The sequence below is a fragment of the Urocitellus parryii genome, chromosome 3 (genome assembly GCF_045843805.1).
Source record: "Urocitellus parryii isolate mUroPar1 chromosome 3, mUroPar1.hap1, whole genome shotgun sequence".
Taxonomy (NCBI): Eukaryota; Metazoa; Chordata; class Mammalia; order Rodentia; family Sciuridae; genus Urocitellus; species Urocitellus parryii.
The window spans coordinates 117,834,314-117,847,063 of record NC_135533.1 but is presented as its reverse complement, the minus strand read 5'-3'; the positions used below and the strand labels follow the sequence as shown (position 1 = coordinate 117,847,063).

The following is a 12,750-nucleotide window of genomic DNA, read 5'->3' as shown; positions in this document are numbered from 1 at the left end:
ATAAGGAAGTTACCAACTGGGCTCCATGATAACAGCTGGCAGGGGGAGGAAAGAAAGGGAAGAAAAAGCTCTCCCCCTCCCAATTGTCCTTGAAAAGTTAACTTGCCCAGAACAACAACAACAACAAAACCTGCTTTTTGTGAAATTCTGCAGACTGTGAACTTCTGAGCCCCTTCCCTTACTTGTTGGGTACAAAATTCTGAAACTACCTAAACTTGGGATTTAGGGGATTAATTGACTACAACAAAAGCAGTGCGTTCTGAATCTGGCTGCAACCAAATGAAACTGTTTCCCTATCTTCAGTGCTATCTTAGATGCCTTGCCTTGTCCATCCGTACAACAGTATAATTCTATATACCTAAACATTGTTCATATTTTCATGAAATGGTCAACAGATGTGATTAATTGTGTGCTGCAAGTAACAAAATATCTCTTATTAAAATGAAATAATTTGCATAAGTTCAGAAATTTATAAGGATTGTTTCAAAATGTGAATAAAGAAGGAGTTAATAGATAGGAAACAGAAATTAGAAGGTTCTAGGTATGGATTTAATAGAAGGAAAATGTGTTTCTGGATAAGAGAGTCTATTAAGTAAATAAGAGGGTTTAAGCAAGTGATAAAGAAGGTCTGTGTATGTTGGCTATATAGGTGTAAGTAAGTGCTAAAGAAGGTCTGTGTATACAACTATTGTTAAACAACAACTGTTATTTTACAATATTGTAATATGTTATTTCTTTAAGAGCTAAACTTGATTAACATAAATCATCAATGTAATTGTGGTACTATTACTCTTCTTTGTGTATTAAATGTGTTCATATTTTCCAGATATATAAGTCTTTAAGATAGAAGCTTTAAAAAAATTATTTCAAGCTGGCGTACTCCAAAAGGGTGTACGGTAATTTTAGGCTTATGAAAATAACATATTGGAGATTTATTTATATCATTTAATGTTCTATAACTAGACCTGTTATCAATAAGATTAATATGAAGTTCTATACACTGGGTACAATTTAAATATAATATCATATTGTGTTAGTATTCATGTGACATAAAGCAACAATATATGTAAACTTTATAAAATGATATTTAAAAACAAAGATAAGTTCAATAATATAACACTTTATCTAAGATTTATAAATCTTAGCCTTTCCTGAGATAAGGCTCTGCCTCCCATCTTACTATATGTCAAAATGACTCCAAAGTAGGCCAGACTTCAGCTAAAGCCCAGTACTCTCAATTTAAGGTGAAACTGACTTTGCTGGATGTTTATGATCAAAACTTAAAGTTAAATTAAATTGGCCAAGAAAACTAATATTTCACTCTTACCCTCTGAGTCAGTCTGAAATCCAGGGAACAGGGAACTTCTCTAAAGAGCTTTGCAACTCTGGGTCACATAACCTCCTGATCAGGGAGATTAATGAGACCACTGGAGAATGAAAAGCCAATCAGTGCACTTGCTGTGAATAGGAGGATCATTGGAGACAGGAGACATCCCTGATGCTTTCAAGGGAAGCCACATGGTCAAGCAAGATCTGGACCCATCCTAGCACAAATGGCACTAGCAGAACTAAGAAGCTTCTCTCAAGTTCCCCCATGAACAACCCCTATGGGAACTCGGCTGACTCTTAACAATAGATAGAAACAAAGTCAATTTTGACCAGCTTGATCTTAAACACCTACCAAAAACAGTTAAACCAAAAAGTCATTCCTGGTAGTAATAAAAGACAAGAACAGCTAGAAAAGAGGAGACAGCAACTAGGCCAAAAGGCTCCATGGGGAATGTTCAGTCAAGTATGGCCTTGGCTCCTCCCCCTCACAGGACCCCTATTAGTCCTCTTTATGTTTCTCCTAATAGGACCATGTATGTTAAATTGCCTACAGAAGTTCCTGCAAGATCAGATACACAAATTCACCAACCAGTCAGTCAATCAACTACTTCTTTAAGACTACCAGCCCTGATGCCCAAGACAGAGACTTACAACTCATGACAAACTCCTCTGGCTCCAGAGACTCTGCCCATCTAAAACCCTCTCTAATCCCTTTTTTCCAGTTTTCACAACCCCTCTTTCACTTCATAGCAATGAGAACTACTCTCCAGCAGGTCCACTCTGCTTATTCTGTCTGCTCTACAGTATCCCCACAAGGAAGCATCAAACCTAAACTCCCCACACCTCAGATGAGGAGCCACTAGCCAGGCAAAGACTGGTAGATCAACTTCACTCATGTGCCTAGGCACAAAAATCTTTGCTATCTACTTACTTTGGTTGACACTTTTTCAGGTTGGATAGAAGCCTTCCCTACATCCAAGGAAATTGCTGAAACCATTGCCTCCATCCTCATTGAGCAGATCATTCCCAGGTTTGAACTTCCCACCTCCATCCAGTCAGACAACAATCCAACCTTCACTTCTCAGGTTGTTCAACTAGTCTTCAAAGGCCTCAACATTACTTGGAGGCTCAACATCCCCCACCAACCCCAATCCTTGGGTAAGGTTGAGAGGCCTAACGGCATTCTCAGGGATCATCTCACTAAACATGCTATTGAACTCAGGCTCTTCTGGCCCAATCTCCTGCAGTTGGCCCTCACCTGAATCAGGCAGCCCCAAGGACCCCCTCAGGCCTTAGCCCCTTTGAGCAATTCTATGGGTGCCCTTTCTTAATCAACCAAAGCTTTCCAATCTCTCCTCCTCCCCTTCTGTTCTACCTGCCTAATCTCACACTTCTATGTAAACTCCTAAGGGAACATGCAGACTGGTGTCTTCCTGTTCCATTCATTGCCTCAATACCAGCACAACCACAAACTGAATTGGACCCTCTTCAACTGGGTGACTCAGTCTTACTTCAGGAACTGCATTCTCAATCGTTGGAACCTCAATGGACAGGACCCCATACAGTAATAGTTACTACCCCAATGGTGGTCAAGCTTTTGGGCCACTCTCCCTGGTACTATGTCTCCTGCCTTTAAAAAGGCACCTGTTCCAAATTTCCAATCCTGGATTTCCACTACGACCACCAAACTCAAAATTTCTTGCCAACCCTCTTCTTCTTCTACTAATCATTATTCTCTCTCAAGTTTTTATCTCAAACCACAGATGCCGCTTCTACATCCAAGCAACATGGCACCAGGATGACACCACCCACTCTCAGTTTATGGGTCAAGGCAATTGCCCTTCCACTGGCTGCAATCAGGCTGTCACCCTTGACATTACTGGATTCAACCAAGCCACCTCTGATACTTCCTAGAGTCCCTACAACAGGAAAAATGGCTGATACCAAAGATCTTCTCTGCTCAGAAATGGTTTGATGCTATTGACAACCTATGGCTTCAAGGAACCTTTATGGACTTTGCCCTTTCTGAAATAACTTTCTATAGCCACTGGATGTTATTTCTGGCTGCCCTAGTGTTCAAAGACCTGTCCCCTGAACACTCCTCCACTTTCCTTTCTGGGTTCCACGCCGCCCACCATTAAGCAGGAAGTAGCTAGAGGACTTTACGACGTCCCCCGTGTCACTTAGAAAAACAAAAAGGGAGGAATGTTAGGTGCAGAACAGGCTGAACTATGTTATCTGCAGGGCAGGCTGAACAAATGTTAGCTGCAGGATGGCCCACGCACTCAAACGCCCCCTCTGTCTGGTCCTTTATCACTTGTTTGCATCAAAGTTGAGCATTTAATCCCCACTCAAGGCTGAACACTCAACCCCCCCCCCTTGCAACAAGGCAGCTTGCAGACCCAGAGGCCCTGTTAGATTTGGGCTATAAAAACTCCCTCCTGCTGGGCCCCTCTCTCTCTTGCTCTCTTGCTCTCTTGTTCTCTTGCTCTGTCTCTCTCTCTTGATCTCTCTGTCTCCCTTGTGTGCATGCTCTCCTCTCTCTCTCTCTCTCTCTCTCTTCTCCTCTGTTGCACTGCTGCAAAAAGATCTCTTGGTCACTCCAAGTGTTGTGGTCACTTTCCTTTCAATCATGATTCCAGATTTTAAACTATACTATAGAGCAATAGTAACAACAACAGCATGGTACTGGCACCAAAACAGGCTGGTAGACCAATGGTACAGAATAGAGGACACAGAGACAAATCCACAAAATTACAACTACCTTATATTAGACAAAGGTGCTAAAACCATGCAATGGAGAAAGGATAGCATCTTCAATAAATGATGCTGCGAGAACTGGAAATCCATATGCAACAAAATGAAATCGAATCCCTATCTCTCACCATGCACAAAAGTTAACTCAAAATGGATCAAGGAGCTAGGAATCAGACCAGAGACTCTGCATCTAATAGAAGATAAAGTTGGCCCTAATCTTCATCATGTGGGGGCAGGCCCCAAATTTCTTAATGAGATACCTATAGCACAAGAGTTAAAACCAAGAATCAACAAATCGGATGAATTCAAAATAAAAAGTTTTTTCTCAGCAAGAGAAATAATATGTGAAGTGAATAGGGAGCCTACATCCTGGGAACAAATTTTTACCCCTCAAACATCAGATAGAGCTCTAATCTCTAGAGTATACAAAGAACTCAAAAAGTTAAACAACAAAAAAGCAAATAACCTAATGAACAAATGGACCAAGGACTTGAACAGACACTTGTCAAAAGAGGATATACAATCAATCAACAAATACATGAAAAAATGCTCACCATCTCTAGCAATCAGAGAAATGCAAATTAAAACTACTCTAAGATACCATCTCACTCCAATAAGAATGGCAGCCATTATGAAGTCAAACAACAACAAGTGCTGGCAAGGATGTGGGGAAAAAGGTACACTCATACATTGCTGGTGGGACTGCAAATTGATGCAGCCAATTTGGAAAGCAGTATGGAGATTCCTTGGAAAGCTGGGAATGGAACCACCATTTGACCCAGCTATTCCCCTTCTTGGACTATACCCAAAAGACCTAAAATGAGCACACTACAGGCACACAGCCACATCAATGTTTATAGCAACACAATTCACAATAGGTAGAATGTGGAACCAACTTAGATGCCCTTCAATAGATGAATGGATTTAAAAATATGGCATTTATACACAAGGGAATATTACTCAGCACTAAAAAATAACAAGATCATGGCATTTGCAGGGAAATGGATGGCATTAGAGCAGATTATGCTAAGTGAAGTTAGCCAATCCCTAAAAGACAAATGCCGAATGTCTTCTCTGATATAAGGGGGGTGGGTGACTCAAAATGGGATAGGGAGGAAGAGCATGAGAAGAAGACTACCACTAAATAGGGAAGAGAGGTGGAAGGGAAAAAGAGGGAGAAGGGGAGTTGCATAGAAGATGGAAGGAGAACCTCATTGTTATACAAATACATATATGATGTTGTGATGAGAAAAAGAAAAAAAAGTGTATCACATTAGATTGCATAGAGAGAAAGGATGGGAGAGGAGGGGAGGAGTAGGAGGGATAGGGAGGGCAGCAGAATAGAATAGAGATTATGATTGATGTATGTACATTCCATGTATGTATTATATGTCAAAACACATTCTGCTGTCATGTATGGCTGAAAAAAAATAAAAATAAATCGTATGGTAAAAAATAAAAATAAAATTCAAATACAAAAAAAAAAAGTGTTCAACCCTATCGGAAATAGAAGGAAATTCAAAATAAAGCCATTATAAGATATTAACACACACCCACGGATGGCAAAATTTGAAAACACCAAGTGTCAACAAGTCTGGAAGAAATATGAACTTTAATAGACTACTACAAATATAAATTTAAACATGCTGAAGACACGTTTTATGTTACCTACTACTGTCAAATAGAGGTATACTCATGGCCAACAGTTCACCTCCTTAAGCACACATGAATACATGCTCTAGGGCACTAAGACACATTAGCAAAATGTTCATATTGCCATTATCCAAAATAGCCAAAAAGGGTGGAAACAATTTCTCATAGCTTGGCGTGCCCTGGCCTGATGCCCTGCGGCAGAGGCAACTGGGAGGCGGGAAGGGGCGGGGAGAGCAGCGAGATGGCGGGAGAATGCAAGGCGCGCCAGGCTGAAGCCGCAGGTCCCACGCCGCCCCCCACCCCTCGCCCCTCGCCGCCCCAGCTTGCCCCGCCGTGCCGGCCCGTCTTTAGCTGGGCCACCAAACGATGCCCGCTGGGCGCCTGCTAAAGTTTGTGGGCTCCCCTCAGGGTTATACAAAATTACATACAAGAGGAAGTGAGGGGAAAGGGAAAAATAATACAAGGGGGAGGAATGAATTACAGTAGTGGGGGTAGAGAGAGAAGAGGGGAGGGGAGGGGAGGGGGGATAGTAGAGGATAGGAAAGGCAGCAGAATACAACAGACATGAGTTTATCAATATGTAAATCAATGGAAGTGTAACTGATGTGATTCTGCAAGCTGTATACAGGGTAAAATGGGAGTTCATAACCCGCTTGAATCAAAATGTGAAATATGATATATCAAGAACTATGTAATGTTTTGAACAACCAACAATAAAAAAAAATAAATAAAGTTTGTGGGCTCTCTGCTGAAGGGCAGCGGCGCTCCCGCACCCCCGTGCTCTGCTCTGGCCAGGAGCCTTCACGTACATAGGTCCAGTCATGCCTGCCAGTAAGAAGCCAGAAAGCTCAGGAATTAGTGTGTCCAGTGGACTGAGTCAGTGTTACCGGGGCAGTGGTTTCTCCAAGGCCCTTCAGGAAGACCATGACCTCGACTTTTCTCTGCCTGACATCAGATTAGAAGAGGGGACCATGGAAGATGAAGAGCTGACCAACCTGAACTGGCTGCATGAGAGCAAGAACTTGCTGAAGAGCTTTGGGGAGTCAGTTCTCAGGAGTGTCAGCCCTGTCCAGGACCTGGACGATGACACCCCTCCATCCCCAGCCAACTCTGACATGCCCTATGATGCTAGGCAGAACCCCAACTGCAAGCCCCCCTACTCCTTTAGCTGCCTCATATTTATGGCCATGGAGGACTCTCCAACCAAGCACCTGCCAGTGAAGAATATCTACAACTGGATCTTGGAACATTTTCCGCATTTTGCGAATGCACCTACTGGGTGGAAAAACTCAGTGAGACATAATTTGTCATTGAACAAGTGTTTTAAGAAAGCGGATAAAGAGAGGAGTCAGAGTATTGGGAAAGTGTCCTTATGGTGCATAGACCCAGAGTATAGACAAAATCTAATTCAGGCTTTGAAAAAGACACCTTACCACCCACCTCCCACCTCTCCTCAAGCATATCAAAGCCCATCAGGTCCACCCATCTGGCCGGGCAGTACCTTCTTCAAGAGAAACGGAGACCTTCTGCAAGTTTCTCCAGGAGTGATACAAAATGGAGCGCGGGTTCTGAGCTGAGGGCTGTTTCCTGGCATCCTGCCATTGCCAATCACTCCCATTGGAATGACGGCAGCCATGAGGAACAGCATCACCAGTTGCTGGATGCGGACTGAGAGTGAGCCATCGTGGGGCTCCCCCGTGGTCAGCGGAGACCCCAAGGAGGATCACAACTGTAACAGTGCCAAGTCCTCCAACGCCCGGAGCACCTCGCCCACCAGCGACTCCGTCTCCTCCTCCTCCTCCTCCTCCTCCTCCTCCTCCTCGGCCGACGACCACCAAGGGATGCCAGGAGGGCAGCTAGGGCAGCTTCCAGAGCCACGAGAGCCACAGCGAAACGGAGGAGGATGACAGGAAGCCCAACCTGAAGGAGGCCAAGGATGCCCTGGGGGACAGTGGGTACACATCCCAGCATAAGAAGCGCCAGCACTTCGCCAAGGCCAGGAAGGTCCCCAGCGACATGCTGCCCCTCAAAAAGAGATGCACGGAAAAACCCCATGAGAGCGACGACGAGGAGATGAAAGAGGCAGCCGGGTTGCTCCCGCACTTAGCAGGGATTCAATCCTGTTTGAATAACATCACCAATCGGACGGGAAAGGGGCAGAAGGAGCAGAAGGAGAGGATCCAACATGGCGGCCGGCGAGGAAGCAGCGACTCCAACGTCTCCACTTTAACGGGATAAGAAAGACCCACCTGGACAGCTGCAGCCTACATACGGAGGAACTCCTAGCATAATTCCCTTTAGAGGAGAGCAGCCGTGATCTGGTAGGTTTATTGGAAGTGACAGTTTGTCCCAGAGAAGTGGATCTTGGGCGGCCACTCGGGCACAGAGGTCTAGTCCGCAGACATTAGCCACTCGGGCAAGGGGCTCCCCCGGGAGGCCTAGCTCTCGCTTTGCAAGCAGCCACCCCACCTGTCCGGTTCCTAACCACGCGGCCACAGCTAACCGGCTCCACAGGTGGCACCGCAGCGGGTGCAGAAGTCAAGTCCCGGAGCCAGCAATCGCTCTTGCAAGCGGCGGTTACCCTGAGCGGCTTGGGCCGCCCCGCCCGAACCCGCAGTGGGCCTCCGCCATCCGGGCTCCCCCGGAAGGCATAGTGCTCACTCTGGGAGCAGCTGCTTCTCCCTCCGGGTCCCTAACCAGGCGGCCACAGATAACCGGCTCCACAGGTAGCACCGCGGCGGGTGCAGAAGTCAAGTCCCGGAGCCAGCAATCGCTTTTGCAAGCGGCGGTTACCCTGAGCGGCTTGGGCCGCCCCGCCCGAACCCGCAGTCGGCATCCGCCATCCGGGCTCCCCCGGAAGGCATGGTGCTCACTCTGGGAGCAGCTGCTTCTCCCTCCGGGTCCCTAACCACGCGGCCACAGATAACCGGCTCCACAGGTGGCACCGCGGCGGGTGCAGAAGTCAAGTCCCGGAGCCAGCAATTGCTTTTGCAAGCGGCGGTCACCCTGAGCTGCTTGGGCCGCCCCGCCCGAACCCGCAGTTGGCCTCCGCCATCCGGGCTCCCCCGGAAGGCATAGCGCTCGCTCTGGGAGCAGGTGCTTCTCCCGCCCGGTCCCTAACCACGCAGCCGCAGCTACCCGGCTCCAGAGGTAGCACCGCGGCGGGTGCAGAAATCAAGTCCCGGAGCCAGCAACCGCTTTTGCAAGCGGCGATCACCCTGAGCGGCTTGGGCCGCCCCGCCCGAACCCGTAGTCGGCTGCCGCCAATTTCCAGCGAAATCGAGGGGCTCCAGACAGATTTCCATCGTGCAAAGTTCGACTGCGGGAGCTCCTTTTCTCCGCACGGAGGGGCGCATAGCCTGATAGGCAATCGCCCTGCGGCTGGAGTCTGTGGCACGCACTGGGGAGCGGCAAGGTGCCGGAGCGGGGGGAGCAAAGAAACCTGCGGCCCACTGGAAAGACAGGCCAGGGGGTAAATTTCAAAAACACAACAGTTGCACCAAGCAGAAAGAAACGCGAGCAGTATGAAAAGACAAGGAAAGAAAGGACTACAAGCTATGCAGGTCAACTCAACATTAGAAGAGGTAATAGCTGCAACTGATGGAATGTCAGATAAAGAGTTCAGGATATACATGCTTCAGATTATCTGGAGTCTCAAGGAAGACATGAGACAGCAAAATCAGACAATGAAAGATCACATTGACAAACAAATCCAGGAAGTAAAAGATCAATTTCACAGGGAGATAGAGGTAATAAAAAACAAACAAATAGAAATCCTAGAAATGCAGGAAACAATAAACCAACTTAAAAACTCAATTGAGAATACTACCAGCAGAGTAGATCACTTAGAAGAGAGAACATCAGACAATGAAGACAAAGTATTTCAACTGGAAAAGAACATAGACAGCTCAGCAAGTCTGCTAAGAAACCATGAGCAGAACATCCAAGAATTATGGGACAATATCAAAAGACTAAATTTAAGAGTCATTGGGATACAAGAAGGCACAGAGCTCCAAACCAAAGGAATAAACAGTCTATTCAGTGAAATAATACGAGAAAACTTCCCAGACTTCAAGAATGAGACAGAATCCCAAATCCTAGAAGCCTACAGGACGCCGAATATGCAAAATCATAAGAGATCCACACCTAGACACATTATAATGAAGATGTCCAACATACAGAATAAGGAGAGAATTTTAAAAGCTGCAAGAGAAAGAAAGCAGATTACATTTAGGGGTAAACCAATCAGGATAACAGCTGATCTCTCGACACAGACTCTGAAAGCTAGAAGATCCTGGAATAACATATTTCAAACACTGAAAGAAAATGGGTTCCAAACAAGAATCGTGTATCCGGCGAAATTAAGCTTCAGGATAGAAGATGAAATTAAAACCTTCCACGATAAACAAAAGTTAAAAGAATTCGCAGCTAGAAAACCATCTCTTCAAAAAATCCTTGGCAAAACATTACAGGAAGAGGAAATGGAAAATAACATTGAAAACCAACAATGGGAGGTAGGACAGTAAAGGGGGGAAAGTAGTCAAAGAGGATAACAAATCAGGTTTAGTAACATCAATAAATAAATATGGCTAGAAGAACAAACCATATCTCAATAATAACTCTAAATGTTAATGGCTTAAACTCACCAATCAAGAGACACAGGCTAGCAGAATGGATCACAAAACAAGACCCAACAATATGCTGCCTACAGGAGACGCATCTGATAGGAAAAGATATTCATAGACTGAAGGTGAAAGGTTGGGAAAAATCATACCACTCATATGGACTGCGGAAACAAGCAGGAGTGGCCATACTCATATCTAATAAAATAGATTTCAAACCAAAGTTAATCAAAAGGGATAAAGAAGGACACGTCATACTGCTCAAGGGAACCATACACCAACAAGACATAACAATCATAAATATATATGCCCCAAATAATGGCGCAGCTGTGTTCATCAAGCAAACTCTTCTCAAGTTTAAGAGTCTAATAGACCACCATACAATAATCATGGGAGACTTCAACACACCTCTCTCACCACTGGACAGATCTTCCAAACAAAAGTTAAATAAGGAAACTATAGAACTCAATAACACAATTAACAATCTAGACTTAATTGACATATATAGACTATACCACCCAACATCAAGTAGTTACACTTTTTTCTCAGCAGCACATGGAACCTTCTCAAAAATAGACCATATATTATGTCACAGGGCAACTCTTAGACAATATAAAGGGGTAGAGATAATACCATGCATCTTATCTGATCACAATGGAATGAAACTGAAATTCAATGATAAAAGTAGGAAGGAAAAATCAAGCATCACTTGGAGAATGAACAATAGGTTGCTGAATGATCAATGGGTTTTAGAAGACATCAAGGAGGAAATTAAAAACTTCCTAGAGTTAAATGAAAACACAGACACAACATATAGGAACCTATGGGACACATTGAAAGCAGTTCTAAGAGGAAAATTCATTGCTTGGAGTTCATTCCTCAAAAAAAGAAAAAACCAACAAATAAATGATCTCATACTTCATCTCAAAATCCTAGAAAAAGAAGAGCAAAACAACAGCAAAAGAAGTAGAAGGCAAGAAATTATTAAAATCAGAGCTGAAATTAATGAAATTGAAACAAAAGAAACAATTGAAAAAATTGACAAAACTAAAAGTTGGTTCTTTGAAAAAATAAATAAAATTGACAGACCCTTAGCCATGCTAACAAAGAGAAGAAGAGAGAGTACCCAAATTACTAGTATACGGGATGAAAAAGGCAATATCACAACAGACACTTCAGAAATACAGAAGATAATCAGAAATTATTTTGAATCCTTATACTCCAATAAAATAGAAGATAGTGAAGGCATAGATAAATTCCTTAAGTCTTATGATCTGCCCAGATTGAGTCAGGAGGATATAGACAACCTAAACAGACCAATAACAATAGAGGAAATAGAAGAAACCATCAAAAGATTACGATCTAACAAAAGCCCAGGACAACTACTCCATTCACAATATCCCCCCAAAAAATAAAATACTTGGGAATCAACCTAACAAAAGAGGTGAAAGACTTATACAATGAAAATTACAGAACCCTAAAGAAAGACATAGAAGAAGACCTTAGAAGATGGAAAAATATACCCTGCTCATGGATAGGCAGAACTAACATCATCAAAATGGCGATATTACCAAAAGTCCTATATAAGTTCAATGCAATGCCAATCAAAATCCCAACAGCATATCTTGTAGAAATTGATAAAAGAATCATGAAATTCATATGGAATAATAAAAGACCCAGAATAGCAAAAACAATACTAAGCAGGAAGTGTGAATCAGGCGGTATAGCGATACCAGACTTCAAACTATACTACAGAGCAATAGTAACAAAAACAGCATGGTACTGGTACCAAAACAGGAGGGTGGACCAATGGTACAGAATAGAGGACACAGTAACCAATCCACAAAACTACAACTATCTTATTTTTGATAAAGGGGCTAAAAGCATGCAATGGAGGAAGGATAGCATCTTCAACAAATGGTGCTGGGAAAACTGGAAATCCATTTGCACCAAAATGAATCTGAATCCATATCTCTCGCCGTGCACAAAAGTTAACTCAAAATGGATCAAGGAGCTTGATATTAAATCAGAGACACGGCATCTGATAGAAGAAAAAGTTGGCTATGATCTACACGCTGTGGGATCGGGCTCCAAATTCCTCAATAGGACACTCATAGCGCTAGAGTTAACAAATAGAATCAACAAATGGGACTTACTCAAACTAAAAAGTTTTTTCTCAGCAAAAGAAACAATAAGAGAGATAAACAGGGAGCCTACATCCTGGGAACAAATCTTTACTCCACACACTTCAGATAGAGCCCTAATAACCAGAATATACAAAGAACTCAAAAAATTAGACAATAAGATAACAAATAACCCAATCAATAAATGGGCCAAGGACCTGAACAGACACTTCTCAGAGGAGGACATACAATCAATCAACAAGTAC

At 43.7% G+C, this 12,750-nt stretch overlaps 1 pseudogene; it reads left to right on the top strand.

Moving 5' to 3' along the window:
• Positions 1-5,980: 5,980 nt before the first annotated feature.
• LOC144253735 (forkhead box protein N3 pseudogene) lies at positions 5,981-7,977 on the top strand (annotated as a pseudogene).
• Positions 7,978-12,750: the final 4,773 nt, after the last annotated feature.